At 37.7% G+C, this 17,033-nt stretch overlaps 1 protein-coding gene across 1 annotated transcript in view; it reads left to right on the forward strand.

The window, feature by feature from the left end:
• The window catches only part of NKAIN3 (sodium/potassium transporting ATPase interacting 3), a 621,971-nt gene that overhangs the window by 108,237 nt on the left and 496,701 nt on the right, over positions 1-17,033 (forward strand). The gene's annotated exons all lie outside the window — the stretch shown is intronic.

The following is a 17,033-nucleotide window of genomic DNA, read 5'->3' on the forward strand; positions in this document are numbered from 1 at the left end:
AATCACAACTAAATCCCATATGAACTTAAAAAGAGCTGTACAATTTTGTGGCAACGTTTGCACAATTTTTGCTTTTTTCTTTGTGTGTTGTCAATCTTTCATTATTTCATTTTCTGGACTTCTTATTTGTAAATACTCTGTCCCCCACCCCAAATTAAATAATCCACACTACTTGAATGAAGATGCATTTTTGAAACAAATTGATTATTCTCAATACTGAATTCAAAGCCAACCTAATATATTTTGAATTAGCCAGACCAGCTTTTTCACTCACCAGCTGCTGGATCACAAGAATGCCATTTAAACTCCGAGATTTGAATCTGTCATCTGTTAAATGGGGCGGATGTCATCAGGCCTATGTTCTTTGCATAGTGTGAAGATCAATTACATAAGGTGCAGGAACACTATGAAGTACAGTTCAAATACTGTGTGTCAATATTGATAAGCCATGCAGGTTTTTCCTCTGAAAACATGTTTGAAACCCACTGATAGCACACGCTGGAAATGAGTAAATCTGAACCACAGGCCATGACAATCATTCAAGTTGGTGTGCGGGAGGAAGAGCTCAGACCTGGGAGTCCGACAGCTGATTTAGACATAGTCACTTAGTATGCATGAACCACGTTTTATATATTTAGTCATTCTGAACTTCAATTGACTTCTGATTCAAAAGAGTAAATACTAGTACTATATTTAAGACTGTCAAATGTTAATTCGGCTATCTAAATTACCGATCAGAGAGACAGAAGAGGACATTTTACAAGGTATTTTTATGTGCTCAAAACACACCCTGCTGCCTGGGCAGATTAAATGGAATAAAAGAAAACCAGTTACAGAAAGAGTGTTTAATAATACTAAATGTTTAATTTACATGTACTCCTAAAACTCTAATTGAATATATATATATATTTAACAATCAATTCTCAGGATTTGTTTTTGACAAAACTTCAGCGCACAGACTTTGGCGCTGCTGTTCTGAGTCATTTTTGTTTCCAGCAGTTTCAGTCTGTTCTTTCCTTTACGTCGTACTTGCTCTTGTTCACTTATGGAGTTCTTACTTTCTGTTGGGCACTATGTTAGGTGCGGGGAAGACAAAGAGAAGAGAGACACATCTCTGTCCTAATGGTTCTCACATGCAATCACTAATGAAAATTGTTCTAATAAAATGTAAAATGTAGCACTGCAATAATATTAGGAATGAGGGAGCACTACATTGGGCAATAAGAACTTTCCTACCACAGAGTTCCCCCAGACACAGGGAGTTTCTCTGACTTCATTCCTGAATCTAATTGCTCTATGTTTGAAGATGCTTCATGCATGAGAAAAGCTATGCTGTATGAATGGGATTTTAATGACTAACTAATATGGAATTTAAAAAATATTATTCTCTGCAGAAAGGCATTCTGTGATGACCTAAAGGCTCTAGCTTCCTTCCTTGCCTTAATCCTGAACTTAATTCTTTTCATGAAATGGGCCCAGGCCTAACTTGTACATCTCCATCTCCTCTGACACCAGCTTTTCATCTAAATGCTGTCTCTAGTATGCTAGTGGTTTCAAGTACTAAAATCCCCACCTTCGAAAAACAGGTTTTCTGTGATAGGGACTCCCAAGTGATGACTCCTTCTTCTCAGTCTACAGGTGCCTGCACCTGTCTGAGACCACTCTGCGTCTTGGCCTGTGTACCTTGCTCTCTGTGACATTGTCCCATTTTCTCTAGGTACTGATCTCAGTGCCAACTCAACTTTTCTAATACAAGGCTGTGATAACGGTCTCTCAATCTTCTCCTATATCTAAATGTCCAATCTGGGGGTCATATCATGGGGCTTTAAAATGCAAATATGTTTACAATCTACTATTTAGGTAAATGAGAGTTGTTTAGGCCATTCTAGGATAATTTAAATAGTAAATACCAAAAAAACACACACTTTCCTCTAGGTATTGGAATACATATGATCATATTCTCTTATCTTGAATCAACTATCTGTGGAAGATAATTAAGTCACAATAGCTACTTTATACTGACTAGATAGATAGATAGAGAGATAGATAGATAGATTTTTCTATATATAACACAAACTAATCCTGTAGGAGGATTTACATTATATGCAGTTAAAGCGTTCTAAACTTTCTTCATGAAGTTCAAGAAGTTCAATGAAAAACTTTAGTACATAAACATTGTTTTGATGAGAAGGTTAATGTAATGGAAAATTAACAATAGAATAAAAGCACATTTTACTGCCTAATTCACATTTAATTAGAACTGGGTTTTCATTTCTGCTATGAAAAAATGTTGATTGCTGAAAAAACATACACTCTCCTTTGAAAATATTCTTCTCTATCTCTTTGTTTCTTTGTATCTCCTACACACACACAGAGATGCCTAGTTTCATATACATAAACACAACTTTTTCCTCTACTCTTTATTCTTTCTTCAAATTAAGCCTCCAGAATTCTCTTATTTAGGCTCTCAAAATGATTAAAGTCTTATTTTTCTTTTAAATGGTTTGATTCTCAGAACCATTTTAATATAAAAACAAAGGTGAGGGTTTAGTTATTTTCAAGTATGTGAATAGTATTAATACACTAACATACTGTGATTGCCTTGGTGGAGTAGAAAATATAATGATAGGCTCTTAGTGTGGCATGGTGATATGGTTTGGATTTGTATCCCCACATGAATCTCATCTTAAATTGTAATCTTGTAATCCCCACAAGTTATGGGAAGGACCCGGTGGGAGGTAATTAAAAGATGGGGGTGGTTTCCCCCATGCTGTTCTCATGACAGTGAGTGAGTCCTCATGAGATCTGATGGTTTTGTGAGTCTGGCGTTTCCCCTGCTTGCACACATTCTCTCTCCTGCCACCCTGTGGAGAGGTGCTTTCCACCAGGATTGTAATTCCCAGCTATGTGAAAATACAACTTAATTAAACCTCTTTTTTTTTTTAAATAAATTACTCTGTCTTGGGTATTTTTTTATAGTGATGTGAGAATGGACTAATATGGTAAATTGGTACCAGAAATGGGTTGCTGCTATAAAGACAGTCAAAATGTGGAAGCAACTTTGGAACTGAGGAACAGGCAGAGGTTGGAACAGTAAAGAGGGCTCAGAAGAAGACAGGAAAATGTAGAAAAGTTGGGAACATCATAGAGACTTATTGAATGGCTTTGACCAAAATGCTGATAGTGATATGAACAATGAAGTCCAGGCTGAGGTGGTCTCAGATGGAGATGAGGAGCTTGTTGGGAACTGGAGTAAAGGTCACTCTTGCTATGCAAAGAGACTGGCAGCATTTTGCCTCTGCTTTAAAGCTCTGTGGAACTTTGAACTTGAGAGAGATGATTTAGCAAATCTGATGAAAGAAATTTCTAAGCATTCAAGAGGTAACAGATTATGAAAGTTTGAAAAATTTGCAGCCTGACAATGCAGTAGAGAAGAAAAACACATTTTCTAGGAAGAAATTCAAACCAACAACAGAAATTTGCCTAAGTAATAAGGAGCCAAATGCTAATCACCAAACAAGTGAAAAATGTCTCCAGAGCATGTGAGAGAGCTTCGCAGCAGCCCCTCCAATCACGGGCCTGGACTCCTAGGAGGGAAGAATGGTTTCCTGGGCCAGATCCAGGGGAACCCTGCTGTGTGCAGTCTCAGGACTTAATGCCCTGTGTCCCAGCTCTGGCTAAAAGGGGCCAAGGTACAGCTTGGGCTATTGGGTCAGAGGGTGCAAGCCCCAAGCCTTGATAGCTTCAACATGGTGTTGATCCTGTGGGTGCACAGAAGACAAGAATTGAGGCTGGGGAACCTCCACCTAGCTTTCAGAGGATGTGTGGAAAAATGTGGATACCCTGTCTGCTGCAGGGATGGAGCCCACATGGAGAACCTCTGCTCGGGCAGTGCAGAAGGGAAATGTATGTTCAGGGCACCCACACAAAGTCCCCACTGGGGCACTGCCTAGTGGAGTTGTGAGGAGATGGCCATTGTCCTTCAGATCCCAGAATGGTAGATCCACAAACAGCTTGCACCTTCTGCCTGGAAAAGCCACAGACACTCAATGCCAGCATGTGAAACAGCCAGGAGGGGGGCAGTACCACATGAAGCCACGGGGTGGCGCTGTCCAAGGCTGTGGGAACCCACCTCCTACATCATTGTGACCTGGATATGAGACATGGAGTCAAAGGAGATAAGTTTGGAACTTTAAGGTTTAATTACTGCCCCATTGGATTTTGGACTCACATGGGGCCTGTAGCTCCTTCGTTTTGTCCCATTTCTCGCATTCGTAGTGGGTGTATTTACCCAATGCCTGTACCCGCATTGTATCTAGGAAGTAACTAACTTGCTTTCGATTTTACAGGCTCATAGGCAGAAGGGACTTGCCTTGTCTCAGATGAGACTTTGGACTCAGACTTTGAGTTAATGCTGGAATGAGTTAAGAATTTTAGGGACTGTTGAAAGGACATGATTTTGTTTTAAAATGTGAGGACATGAGATTTGGGAGGGGCCAGGGGTGGAATGAAATGGTTTGGTTTCGTGTGCCCAACCAAACCTCATCTTGAATTATAATCTTATAGTCCCCATGTGTTGTGGGAGGGAGCCGGTGGGAGGTAATTGAACCACAGGGGCATTTTCCCCCCATAGTATTCTCATAAGAGTGAATGAGTTCTCACGAGATCTGATGGTTTATAGGAGTCTAGCATTTTCCCTGCTTGCACTCATTCTGTCTTCTGCCACTCTATAAAGAGGTGCCTTCTGCCATGATTGTAAGTTTCCCGAGACCTCCTGGGCTATTGAGAACTGTGAGTCAATTCAACCTCTTTTCTTTGTAAGTTACCCAGTATCAGGTATTTCTTCATAGCAGCATGAGAATGGAATAATACACGTGGGAAAAAGGAGCCTTTATTTTTTTCAGGACAGACTTTCCATTAAAGACTCCTACATAGTTTGCCCCCTCAAATTGACTGTACATAATAGGCATTCTTCACATTTTCATATTACAGATAAGGATAAGGGGGCTCAGGTGAGGCTCAGCAGGTGACAGAGCTGGAACCTGAATCTACATAAATGTCCCTGTCATTATATCTCATGTCTGAGGCAGTTCGGGGTATTTAAGTAAAATCCCTTGCAATTAAGGTTGTTAAATAGTAAAATGATTGGTAAAGGGGTTGGTAACTAGTACTTTAACATGGCTTACCAACAGGAAAAAATCTTTTTTGTTTGAAATCGCTTAGGCAGACTTCTGCCTAAAGAATGAAAAATAGACAATGTAGCCTTTACTACAAGCTAGGATGTCATGAGAAGATTTTTAAATCAATTCATAGTTCACACTTGCAAAGAATAAATGAACTCATTCTTATGTCTCAATAGGAAAACTCAGACAACCCCTTGGACCTCTAGAATCTTTTACTATTAAATCTTGTTGTCTCTGTGCCTCGCGGAATGTCACTCTTATGTACGTCATGGGCTTTTCCATCTTTTTCTCCAATCAGATGCCAATGGGAAGAAAGACTAAAATAAATCAGCTTTTTTTCTGGTTTATCAGATAATCCAGTAGGTAGATGCCCCACTTTCCAGCATTAGTCTTAAACCCTGAAGGCCTTAACCACCCAGGTACTGAGTATATGTCTGTGTCAGAGCTTTGGTGGAAGTGACAGTAAACAGGGCTGAGTGTCTCCTGTGCTGGTCCTGGGAATGCCTTGTTGCAGGAAAACGGTAGAAAAGGTCTTCTAAAATATGTTAGATAAGCAAGCTCTTATGTCAACCCTCGAGTTTCCAAATTTGAGTGATTACTGTTTAATATTCAAGGGCGAATAAAACAAAGGAAGCACTCTCAAATTACTTTAAAATGTTATAAAAGCTTTGGTTTCTCAATCTACAGCTCGTACTGAAAATGAGTGCACTTAAAGCAGATCACAACAGGTGAATTCAATCAAACGTTCATGTGTGAAATATAAGCTCCGTTGTAAGCCATTCTGAAGAACTATTATGCCAATAAAGAGAAAATGGTAATGGATTTTTTTTCCTGTGAAGCACAAATGGAGACTTTATAATTTACTTCTTATGGGTTCTATTGAGAAACCCATTGTGATGTACTTTTGAGTATCTGTGCTTTAAAAAATATCAATTACTTGGTTTTGCAATTAAAAACATAAATTAACTATGCTTTATTTCATATTATATTTTCCAGAGTCATAAAAGTGAATAAAGTATTATTTCCAGACTTTTCAAGACTTTTTATCATTTCTAAATGTGGGGATCATTAATCAGTTTGCTTTTCCTTTCCCTTGTCGTAGATAAGTTCTCCTGTAGTTAAAATTTTTATCTATTTTTTCTTGTATGGGGACGTTTTAGAATACTGAGAATCAGTTTTCTTCGCCATTCACCAAGACATTTGGATCCTTCCAATCAAATTCAAGCTAAAATTTTACTCTTAGCCGAAATCATTAATTACACATTTAAATCTAGTTTATACAGGGATGCCCTTTACTGTTTCTTTTCTACCCTTGAAAGTCAAGCTTCTTAGAATGTGCTGTTTGACTAGATGGAACTTTTGACATACATGCATACACACACACAGACACACACACACACACACACACACACACATTAGAACAAGAAAATTAGGTGATGTTTAGCCATATAAATGTACATCTTTTCCCAAAGCCTGCCCCATAGTAGGTAAAATGGCCAGTTTTCTAAATAATTTCATTAAATGGAGTCATTCCAGTTTCTGACTCTGATAGATGGAGTGGAAAAACTTTGATCTGCAGACAAGACTGTAACTCAGTTCTCTTAACTACTAGCTGATGTTCTTTCCAATACATGATAGTTGGTTAATATCAGTGACTGTATAACTCTCAATGAGTTCTTCCCTAGGCATGAACATCTACTTAATATTTTTACCAATGTGCATGTATAGGATACTCTTTTCTTTTTCTAACTTCTGGTTAAATTCCATCAGTTCTAAGTTTAATAGTTTTTTGGTTGGAGGAGTCAGAGTGCAGGAGACTCCTCCTTGCTTATTCCACTAAAGTAATGCCCTCTGTCTTTAGGGACTGCACAGCGTTCAACTGTGGGCTAGCATTTTTAGCACAGCCGATCCTTGAAAAAAACAGGGATTTGGGACACTGATGCCCTGCACAGTTGAAAATCCGTGTATAAATTTTGACTCTCCAAAATCTTAAATACTCATAGGCTACTGTTGACTGGAAGTCTTATGGGTAACATAAACAGTCAATATATTAGCATGTTGTATAGTATAGTATACAAAATTATTTTGTATGCAATAAAGTAAGAGAAAACAAAATGTTATTAAGAAAATCATAAGGAAGAGCAAATATGTTTACTATTCATTAAGTGGATCATAATAAAGGTCTTCATCCTTGTCATCTTCACACTGAGTGAGCTGAGGAAGAGGGGAAACAGTTAAGAATGGGTCTTGCTGTCTCGGGAGTGGCAGAGGTGGAAGAGGTGGAGGAAGTGGAATGGGAGGCAGAAGAGGCAGGCATAATTTTACAGAAATTGGTATAATTTTACAGAAATACATGATAATTTCTGTCTAACTTTTTGCTTTTTTATTTCTCCAAAAATATTTCTGTATTTTACCAACCCTTCTTTCACCATGTTCTTTAGTTTCAGTGACCATATCAAAGAAGGGTTCTAGTCATAAATGCAGTCAAAGCAGTCTTTAATTTTTGGAAACCTTCTGCCGAATTGTCTAATGTCAATTCATTTTCTAGCACTGCTTCTCCTATGTCTTCTTCTTTGTTGTCTAGCACTGGTTTGGAACCTATTATCCTCATCAAGTTGTCTTCTCCTCTGGTGTGGTGGCTGTTAGCTCTTTAATTTCTCCAATATCTAAAGTTTGAAACCCTTCACCCTCCGCCTTTTTTGTCATATCCAAATATCTTTCACGATTTCCTTGATTGGCTCTGTCGCAAATCCTGTGAAGTCATGTGCAACATCTGGACACGGCTTTTTCTGTAATAATGGCCATTTAAAGGTGTAATCATTGCAGACTTTCATGATGTTCTATCAGGGTTCTCTTCCATAGTATTGACAATCTTTTCCATAGGGTACCATGTGTAATGAGCCTTAAAGGTCCTTATAATCCTCTGATTTAGAGGCTGAATTAGAGACAATGTGTTTGGGGTAAGTAGACCACTTCAATGACTTTGATGTTCAACTCAAAGGGTTTTGGGTGACCAGAGACATTACTCAATACTAAAAGAACTTTAAAAGGCAGTCCCCTACTGGCAAAGCACTTCCTGACTTCAGGGACAAAGCATTGATGGAACCAATCCAGAAAAATGATTCTCATTGTTTAGGCCTTCTTGTATGACCAAAAGACTGGAAACTGCTGTTTATCTTTTCCCTTCAAGGCTTAGAGTTAGTAGCCTTATAGATAAGGGGAGTCTTTTAGTATCATCAACCCAACTGCATTTGCACAAAACAGAGTTAAGTTAGCCTTTTCCTTCCTGCATTAGATCTTGGTGCTCACTTTTATTCCCTACTAATAAATGTTCTTTGTGGCTTTTGTTTCCCAGAATAAGGCACTTTTGTCCACATTAAAAACCTGTTGAGGCAGATCTTCCTCCTCAGTGATTATCTTAATGGCATCTCGAAACTCATCTGCTGCCTCTTAGTTTGAAGAACATGCTTCCCCTGTTATCTTGACAGTTTTTTTTTAAGCCAAATGCTTTTCTAAAATTATCAAACCATCCTTTTCTGGCATTACATTCTCCAACTTTCGGTCCTTCACCTTCCTTTTGCTTTAAGTTGTCATCTAATAACTGTTCTTTTTCTCAAATCTTTTAGAGTCTATAAATATGACTTTCTCATAGCAATCCTGTACCTACATAAGAGCTACATTTTCAATACAAGAAAAAACATATTTTGCAAAAAGCACAAGGTTTTTTCACCTGCTGGTTTAGCTACAGTGACAATTTCATGAATTTTCTCTTTTTTTGCACAACGGTCCTTAGGCTGGATTCATTTATCTTGAAATGATGGGCAACCTCCTCTGTAATCCTCAGTCTATGGTACATATCAAGCAATTCAACTTTTTCTTGTAATGTCATGACTTTTCTCTGCTTCTTGGAAGGACTTTCAGCATCACTAGTGGCACTTTGTATGAATTCCATGGTGCTAGTCAAGGTTTATGGTACTGCAGTAAATATGATGAAAAATATGCAAAACTATGGGAGATCACTTTTTACTGTGGTACACTATTTGCTGGGGAGATGAACTTCTCATGTGAAGATGATTAGTGTCACATGGCATTTTAAGCAGATACTCAGAACGCTTGATAGCAATATGAGGTGGCTATGAAATTATTGTAGTAGTGCAGTAGTTACTATAGTTAACGTTATGCAGTTATGATTTAATATTGCATGTTTATATCTGTGTACATTTCTCTCAACTTCAAATGATGCCATCTATGGTCCATAAATGTTTGTGTGCTCAAGTTTCAATAAATATTAAATTTTTATAAAATATTTATGTATATTTTATAACAGTAATAGACAAGTATCTACATGTATTATATGCATTCATAGCATAACTAATTTTTCTTAATTTTTTTCAGTATTTTTAATCTATGATTTTTTTGTTTTTTCAAATTGTTGCAAATCTCAAAAATTATTTTAAATAAAGTTATTGAAAAAAATCTGCATATAGGAGGACCCAAGCAGATCAAGCTCATATTGTTCAAGAGTCAGCTGTATCTTGAGCATAATCCAAAAATTGTATCTTCAGACACTTTTCTTAACTCTATGAATTTGGTATAGGCAAGGAAGCTGACATAATATAAACAGTGTTCACTTAAAAATCATAATCATATATGCAAAGCCTCTAGAATTCCATAAAGTTTTAGACTTCAGGGACTGCAGTTCCCAAAGGATGACCTCAGAGGTAATGAGTAGGATTGCAGCGGGACCTCCTAAATCTAGTATAAATCAAAGACCTCTAAGATACCATTGTAGTTTGTTGTAAAAAAATCTCTTAGATGTTATTATTGTAATTACCACATAGAAAACTCCTGTTTGATAGTGTTTTGTATGTAAAAGGTGCCTAGTAGATATCTGCTAAATTTATTCATTCTGCGATCCTCCATTTGTTAACAGTCTCATTACCCAAAGGACATGAGGATCTTTTAGAGAAACAGATGACACAATGTAAATTTATAATCAGGAGTGCGAGTTCCCCCAGTTTCACAGAGGAACAACTACTCTCCAAAGAATGCTTCCCTAATGGAGATCATCATTGTCATTATCATAATCCTCTGCATCAATATCATTTCTCTTTATAGAGTACTTACTTATGTCAAGCCCTCTGCAAACATTATCTCATTTAACTCTCATCATAACCCTGGAGGGTACAACTCAACTCCATCACAGATGAAGATGTGGATGCCTAAGTTGGGTATTGTTTTCTCCATTTTACATATTATAAACTGAAATTCAGAGAAATGATGATTACTTAAATAACTAAATAGTAAAATGCAGATCCAGACTCTAAATAGTCCAGATCATTTCACCTTTAAATTCACTAACTACACACAGTTTCACAGCTAATATGGGGAAGAGAGGGAAAGAGAAGTATTTTTAAATTTTGTTTTCAATTATATACAAGAAAGTTTACTGTTTTTGGTTACAGTTCTATAAATTTTGGCAAATGCATAATGTCATATAGCATGACCACAATAAATATACAGAATAGTTCTATGATAGACACCCTGACATTCCCTCGTATTGTCCATCTGCAGTCAAACCTTTTATATCTCTAACTCCTTGGAATTACTTATGTGTTCTTTGTTCCTGTATTTTGCCTTTTCCAGAATGGTGTATAAATGGCAACTATAGCATGCAGTGTTTTGGTCTGGCTTCTTTCACTCATTAGAAAAAAATTGAGATTCATAGGGTATAATTGAGATTCATAGGGTACTGTGGGCATTGGTATGTGTGAAATGCATCTGTGCATGCACCATAGTTTGTTCATCCATTCAACAATCTAGGATGGTTTTCCTCCTGGAACTAATAGTCAGCAGGCTGCCAGTCACGGAGCCTCAGTTTTCCTCTCTGTTGTCTCTCCCAGCAGCAGCATGGGCTCCTCCACCTGATGGTTCCCAATGCGCTGGGTCAAAAAGTGCTCTTGTACTGAAACTCGTGTCTTGCTTGCAGGAACATTTGCCTATTCTTTGCTTACTTACATCTAATTTGTTGCTACATATGGGCCAAAGAGAGTCACTTGGACAATCCCCAGAATTATGACTCTGCTTTTTGAAAGCATGTGAGAAAATCACATTGCAAGTTGTATGAAATCAGGTAACTGGTTCATTACTCTCTTCAAATCTCAGCTGGCTCCCCTGTGAAGTAGTTACAATAATACTCACCTCTTAGGATTGTTTTCAAAACTAAAAATATTTAAAAATAAAAAGCCTCTAATAAAGTACAGTCATTTAATAAATAGTGACTGTGATTATCTTTGGAATATCTGGAAAGAATGCTGTTAGGCAAAAAACACTATAAGTACCGAGAACATGACTCTCTCCCATAGGAATGCTAGTTTCTTTTTTTTTTTTTTTTTGAGACGGAGTTTTGCTCTTGATACCCAGGCTGGAGCGCAATGGCGCGATCTCGGCTCACCGCAATCTCCGCCTCCTGGGTTCAGGCAATTCTCCTGCCTCAGCCTCCTGAGTAGCTGGGATTACAGGCACGCGCCACCGTGCCCAGCTAATTTTTTGTATTAGTAGAGACAGGGTTTCACCATGTTGACCAGGATGGTCTCGATCTCTTGACCTCGTGATCCACCCGCCTCGGCCTCCCAAAGTGCTGGGATTACAGGCTTGAGCCACCGCGCCCGGCCAGGAATGCTAGTTTCTTATTGTTCTATGACCTCGATGTATGATTGCAAGTTAATTATTTGATTTATTTCTAATTTTTAAAATAACTTACAAAAAGGAGCAATAAAAATAATGACCATATAAAGGAATTTTAGTATGGCAATTCTTGCTTTAAGACCTATATGGTTATTAGGGGTGAAGTTAAAAGCATTATTAAAATGCACATTATTAATAGAGTTGGTGGCATGGTAAGGCAGCAGGATATAGTTGAATGCCTGTTGATCTTAGAAGACCAGACTTTGAGCATCAGCTTTGCTACATAATCTGTGGCCATGAGCAAGTTATCTTACCTTTCTAAGCCTCAGTTCTCTCATCTGTAAAACGTGGCTTATACAACTCATGTAACTGACCCCCAGTGAAATAGTACACTTGATATTTCCAAATTGATATATGACAGAGAGAGAGACAGAGAGAGAGAGAGAGAGAGAGAGAGAGAGAGAGAGAGAGAGAGAGAGAGAGGCAATAAATAGGTTCCTCCACTTTATAATAGATTATACCTCTTAAAGAATTGGGATATACATGAAAGATCATATTGACTATAGTAAAGTGTTTTATTAATTACAGGATCATCTTTTCAGATAGTCACAAGTATTACCCAGGTGAGGCCAGGCAGGTGACACAATTGAATGAGTGTCATACAACAGGAAATGATATATTCTGTAGTAAATTAGGGAGTTTTTGTCCCATCAAAATCAGGGAATCATCAACCACTGCTTAGTTAAGTGAAATGAATCTTGCCAGATGGGAGCATGGCCACGTGGTAAAAGGGCCCATGTGATTTTTCAGTAAAACTGAAATATTAGAGTTTTCTGATGGAGTTATTATCTCAAACACAGAGCTGATAAAATAAAAATATAGCAAAAAAAAAAAAATAATAATCTATGGTAGATTCAGCATGCAGGCTGCCCTTTTTGACCTCTGATTAAGTCACTGTCAGCTGCTTTCTGCATGTAAACACCCCCTCCACATCGAATGGCCATGTGAAGCAAGTTCAGCAGTTCATGACAGCATTGATGCTTTCATTCAGAAAGGACCCAAGAGTTATGAAGGAATGGATTATGTGTGTTCATCATCACCTTAGTTTCTGTTAAGTAGGATCCTACCCCCAATTTGGAGGAGAAAGATGCAGTAACCTTTCCATTGTGATAACATTCCCCAAGGTTGGTACATATTTTGGTGATGCTCTAGTGATTTGAGAAAGTCACTCAACCACTTTTCTTATCTTTAAAATGAAGGCAGTAGACTAGATTAAATCTACAATGATTTCCACCTCTAATATTCCATGAGTCTATAGTGAAATTGATAGTAAGTGTAATTTTAACCATACTTTTCAATGTGCTTTTCTGTCTTATCTTGAAAAAGGAAAAGCAAATAACTCTGCTTATGGCTTCTTGTTATCTTAGTAAATATCTTGCAACAAAAATACTTCCCTCTTATATAAATTTTTAAAAATTCATTTTCAAAAATCTTCCCAAGGCCATGATTGTTTTAGCCATGGGTAAATTTCACTAATATGCTTTAGTATGTAATGACATTGTAGAGTATGACTGGCTTTTTAACACAGTAAAATAATTTTCCAGAATGTTTTATTTTAAATAGTTCTAGACCACCATTTACTAATTCGGTGCCAAAAAAAATTAAACTGTTGCTTCATGTGAATCTACATTTACATTCCAAATGTTAGTGTGAAAATTCCACCCGTTAGATGAAAGGCCTTAGTTTTTAGAAATGTATTTTGGGACCCCCAAACTGTTCTTTTTTAGATTATGTTTATATCTGATTATTTTTAACATATGAAACCTGTTTTATAATGACTTGTCTTTGTTCATTTAAAGTTTAGCTACCTCCAAGTTAATAGTTGAAGGTTATATTTGAAGCATGGATTCATTTCATGATTTGAAGAAACAAAACTAAGAAAAAAATTGTTTGAAATTCTTGTTCATTGCCTATTCAGGCCCTAGCAAAGGTAAACATGGTAACAAACAAGGATGGAAAGGATTGTCAAGCATATGTAGATTAAAGTTCACATGTAAGTGGCTACTTTTATCAAACCCTGGCCATGATATTGCACACCAAGTGCTACTTTAGACATCTGACAATCATGATCACAAACAACCATGTTTAAATGATTTTTTAAAACACCCATCAAAGTTGCATTATCCTAATTTTAAAATTAAGAGATCAGACTGAGATTCCACACCTTTCTAATTAGCATGTCTCCAAATTTGGATTTCAGCCAGCTCTGATTGCCGTCGGGCCTCCGGGCTTTCCACTGGGCCACGTGTGCTGTTGAGTGTAAGGTGCACTATTGGCCTCTAGGGTTTTAGTGTTTCCAGTTGTAACAAAATCTCTAGTTGACCAAAAACACTGTGGTCAAATAAGCAGTTGGTTCATCAGCTTTATTAATGAGCCAGACCAGTGCCTCACAGACCCAAATATAGGTTTCTGTGGTAAAAATGAAAAGAAGACCAGAGCAAACCCTCCAGATAGCAGCCCACATTGACCTCACCTGCTTCTGCAGGTAGAGAAACTGAAGGGCAGCCAGCCTGTCTGTGAGGAGGTCCTGGAGAAGGAAGGTAGAGCTGCTGCGTGGAAACTGGAAGGCCAGCCTGAACATGACGTCATCTACAGGAAAAAAAGAGCTGCAATGTCATAACACGTACTTTATCTAATTTTGTTTTTATTAGAAAAATCATATTTTTGTGTATCTATGATGTAAAATTTGGTGTTTCGATCCATGTATTCATGGTGGAATGATCAAATCAGGCTAATTAGCATATTTATCACCTTGAATATCTATCATTTATATGTGGTGAGAAAATTTAAAATCTTGTCTTTTAGCTATTTTGAAATGGGGAGGATTGGAAGAGCAAATGAGGTGCCGGAAGACATGGCTTTTGTATTAAGGCAAGGTAGGAAATGAGAAGAGAGAAACGTATCTGTGTCTGGCCATCCCAGGTCAGCCTCTGTCACACCAAGCTGAGGGAATTCTCTGGGCTCCCTGCTTTGTAGAGTACAGAAAAGGTTAATATTGCTGACTAATTATCCCAATTGTCTTTCTGACATCTAACAATAAAGATATTTGCAGAAAGGGAAAAGTGAGTACGTTTGTGGATCTACGTTGTTTATCTGGGTATAGGAGTAATATATGTATGTATGAAGGGTAATGATTCAATGTCTCTGCTCTCCAGAAAATGCAGAGTAACTGTTTATTATGTGGCTTCTTGATACAGTTTGGTAGGGAAAGCAACAGAATGTCCAGGCCTCCTGGCTGTCATTAGTGCCCTGTAGCAGTAATGCCTTATCTTAGATAATTAATGTTGTTTTATCTAGTTTTTGTTGTTAATGGTTTTTGCTGTTCATTTGAGTTTGAGAATAAGGGACATTCAGTTCAAGCTGAACTGAATGGAGAATGTACTTTGCCTTTATAGCTTCTCCTGAGACAGTCTTGGGAACGAGTCACCAGTGTAGATATATGTACCTTTTTCTTTCTTTCTTTCTTTCTTTTTTTTTTTTGAGATGGAGTTTTGCTCTTGTTACCCAGGCTGGAGTGCAATGGCGCGATCTCGGCTCACCGCAACCTCTGCCTCCTGGGTTCAAGCAATTCTCCTGCCTCAGCCTCCCGAGTAGCTGGGACCACAGGTGTGCGCCACCATGCCCAGCTAATTTTTGTATTTTTTAGTAGAGACGGGGTTTCACATCGTTGACCAGGATGGTCTCGATCTCTTGACCTCGTGATCCACCTGCCTCGGCCTCCCAAAGTGCTGGGATTATAGAAGTGAGCCACTGCGCCCAGCCCTCTTTTTTTTTTAATTTAACTTTCAAGTCAGGAGTACATGTGCAGATACCCCTGTTATATAGGTACTTTGTTATATAGGTAAACTTGTGTCGTGAGGGTTTTTGTACAATTACTTTGTCACCCAGGTTTTATGTCTAGCATCCATTAGTTATTCTTCCTGATCCTTTCCTTTCTCCCACTCTTCACCCTTCAATTGGTCCCAGTATGTATTGTTCTCCTCTATGTGTCCATGTCCTCTCATCATTTAGCTCCCACTTATAAGTGAGAATATGTGTTCTTTAGCTTTTTGTTCCTGCATTCGTTTGCTAAGGATAATGTCCTCTAGCTCCATCCATGTTCCTGCAAAGGACATGATCTCATTCTTTTTTAGGGCTGCTCTCATTCTTTTTTAGTATTCCATGGAGTATATGTACCACATTTTCTTTATCTAGTCTATCACTGATGGACATTTAGGTTGATTCCATGTCTAGCTATTGTGAATAGTGCTGCAGTGAATATAAACATGCATGTGTCTTTATAATAGAATGATTAATATTCTTTTAGGTATATACACAGTAATGGGATTGCTGGATTGAATGGTATTTCTACTTCTAGGTCTTTGAGGAATCGCCACAGTATGTTCCACAATGGTTGAAGTAATTTACATTCCCACAAGCAATATAAAAGCATTCATTTTCCTTCACAACATCATCAGCATCTTTTGTTTTCTGACTTTTTATTAGTAGCCATTCTGACTGGTGTGAGATGGTATCTCATTGTGGTTTGGATTTGCATTTCTCTAATGATCTGTGATATTGAGTTTTTATTCATATGATTGTTGGGTGCATGTATATTTTCTTTTGAAAGTGTCTGTTTATGTCCCTTTACCCACTTTTCAATGGGGCTGTTTGTTTTTCTTCTTGTACATTTGTTAAGCTTCTTATAGATGCTGGATATTAGAATTTCATTAGAAGCATAGTTTGCAAAAATTTTCTCCCATTCTTTAGGTTGTCTGTTTACTCTGTTGACAGTTCCCTTTGCTGTGCAGAGGCTCTTTAGTTTAATTAGATCCCATTTGTCAGCTTTCACTTGTGTTGCAATTGCTTTTTGTATCTTCCTCATGAAATCTTACCCATTCCCATGTCCAGAATGGTATTGGTAGTCTTCTGGGAATTGAAACTAGACCTCTTCCTTATACCATATACAAAAATTAACTCAAGATGGATTAAATACTTAAATATAAAACCCAAAACTCTATGTACCTTTACATTTTGATATCCTGGGAATTTTCATTAATTGTTTTGTAAGGCCAAGTCTCCCTTGTAGCCTTAGTGGTCAAAGGGCTGTTTTATTTAAACAGT

This window comes from Aotus nancymaae, unplaced genomic scaffold (genome assembly GCF_030222135.1).
Source record: "Aotus nancymaae isolate 86718 unplaced genomic scaffold, 86718_ANA_hifiasm-v0.15.2.pri h1tg000036l, whole genome shotgun sequence".
Lineage (NCBI taxonomy): Eukaryota > Metazoa > Chordata > Mammalia > Primates > Aotidae > Aotus > Aotus nancymaae.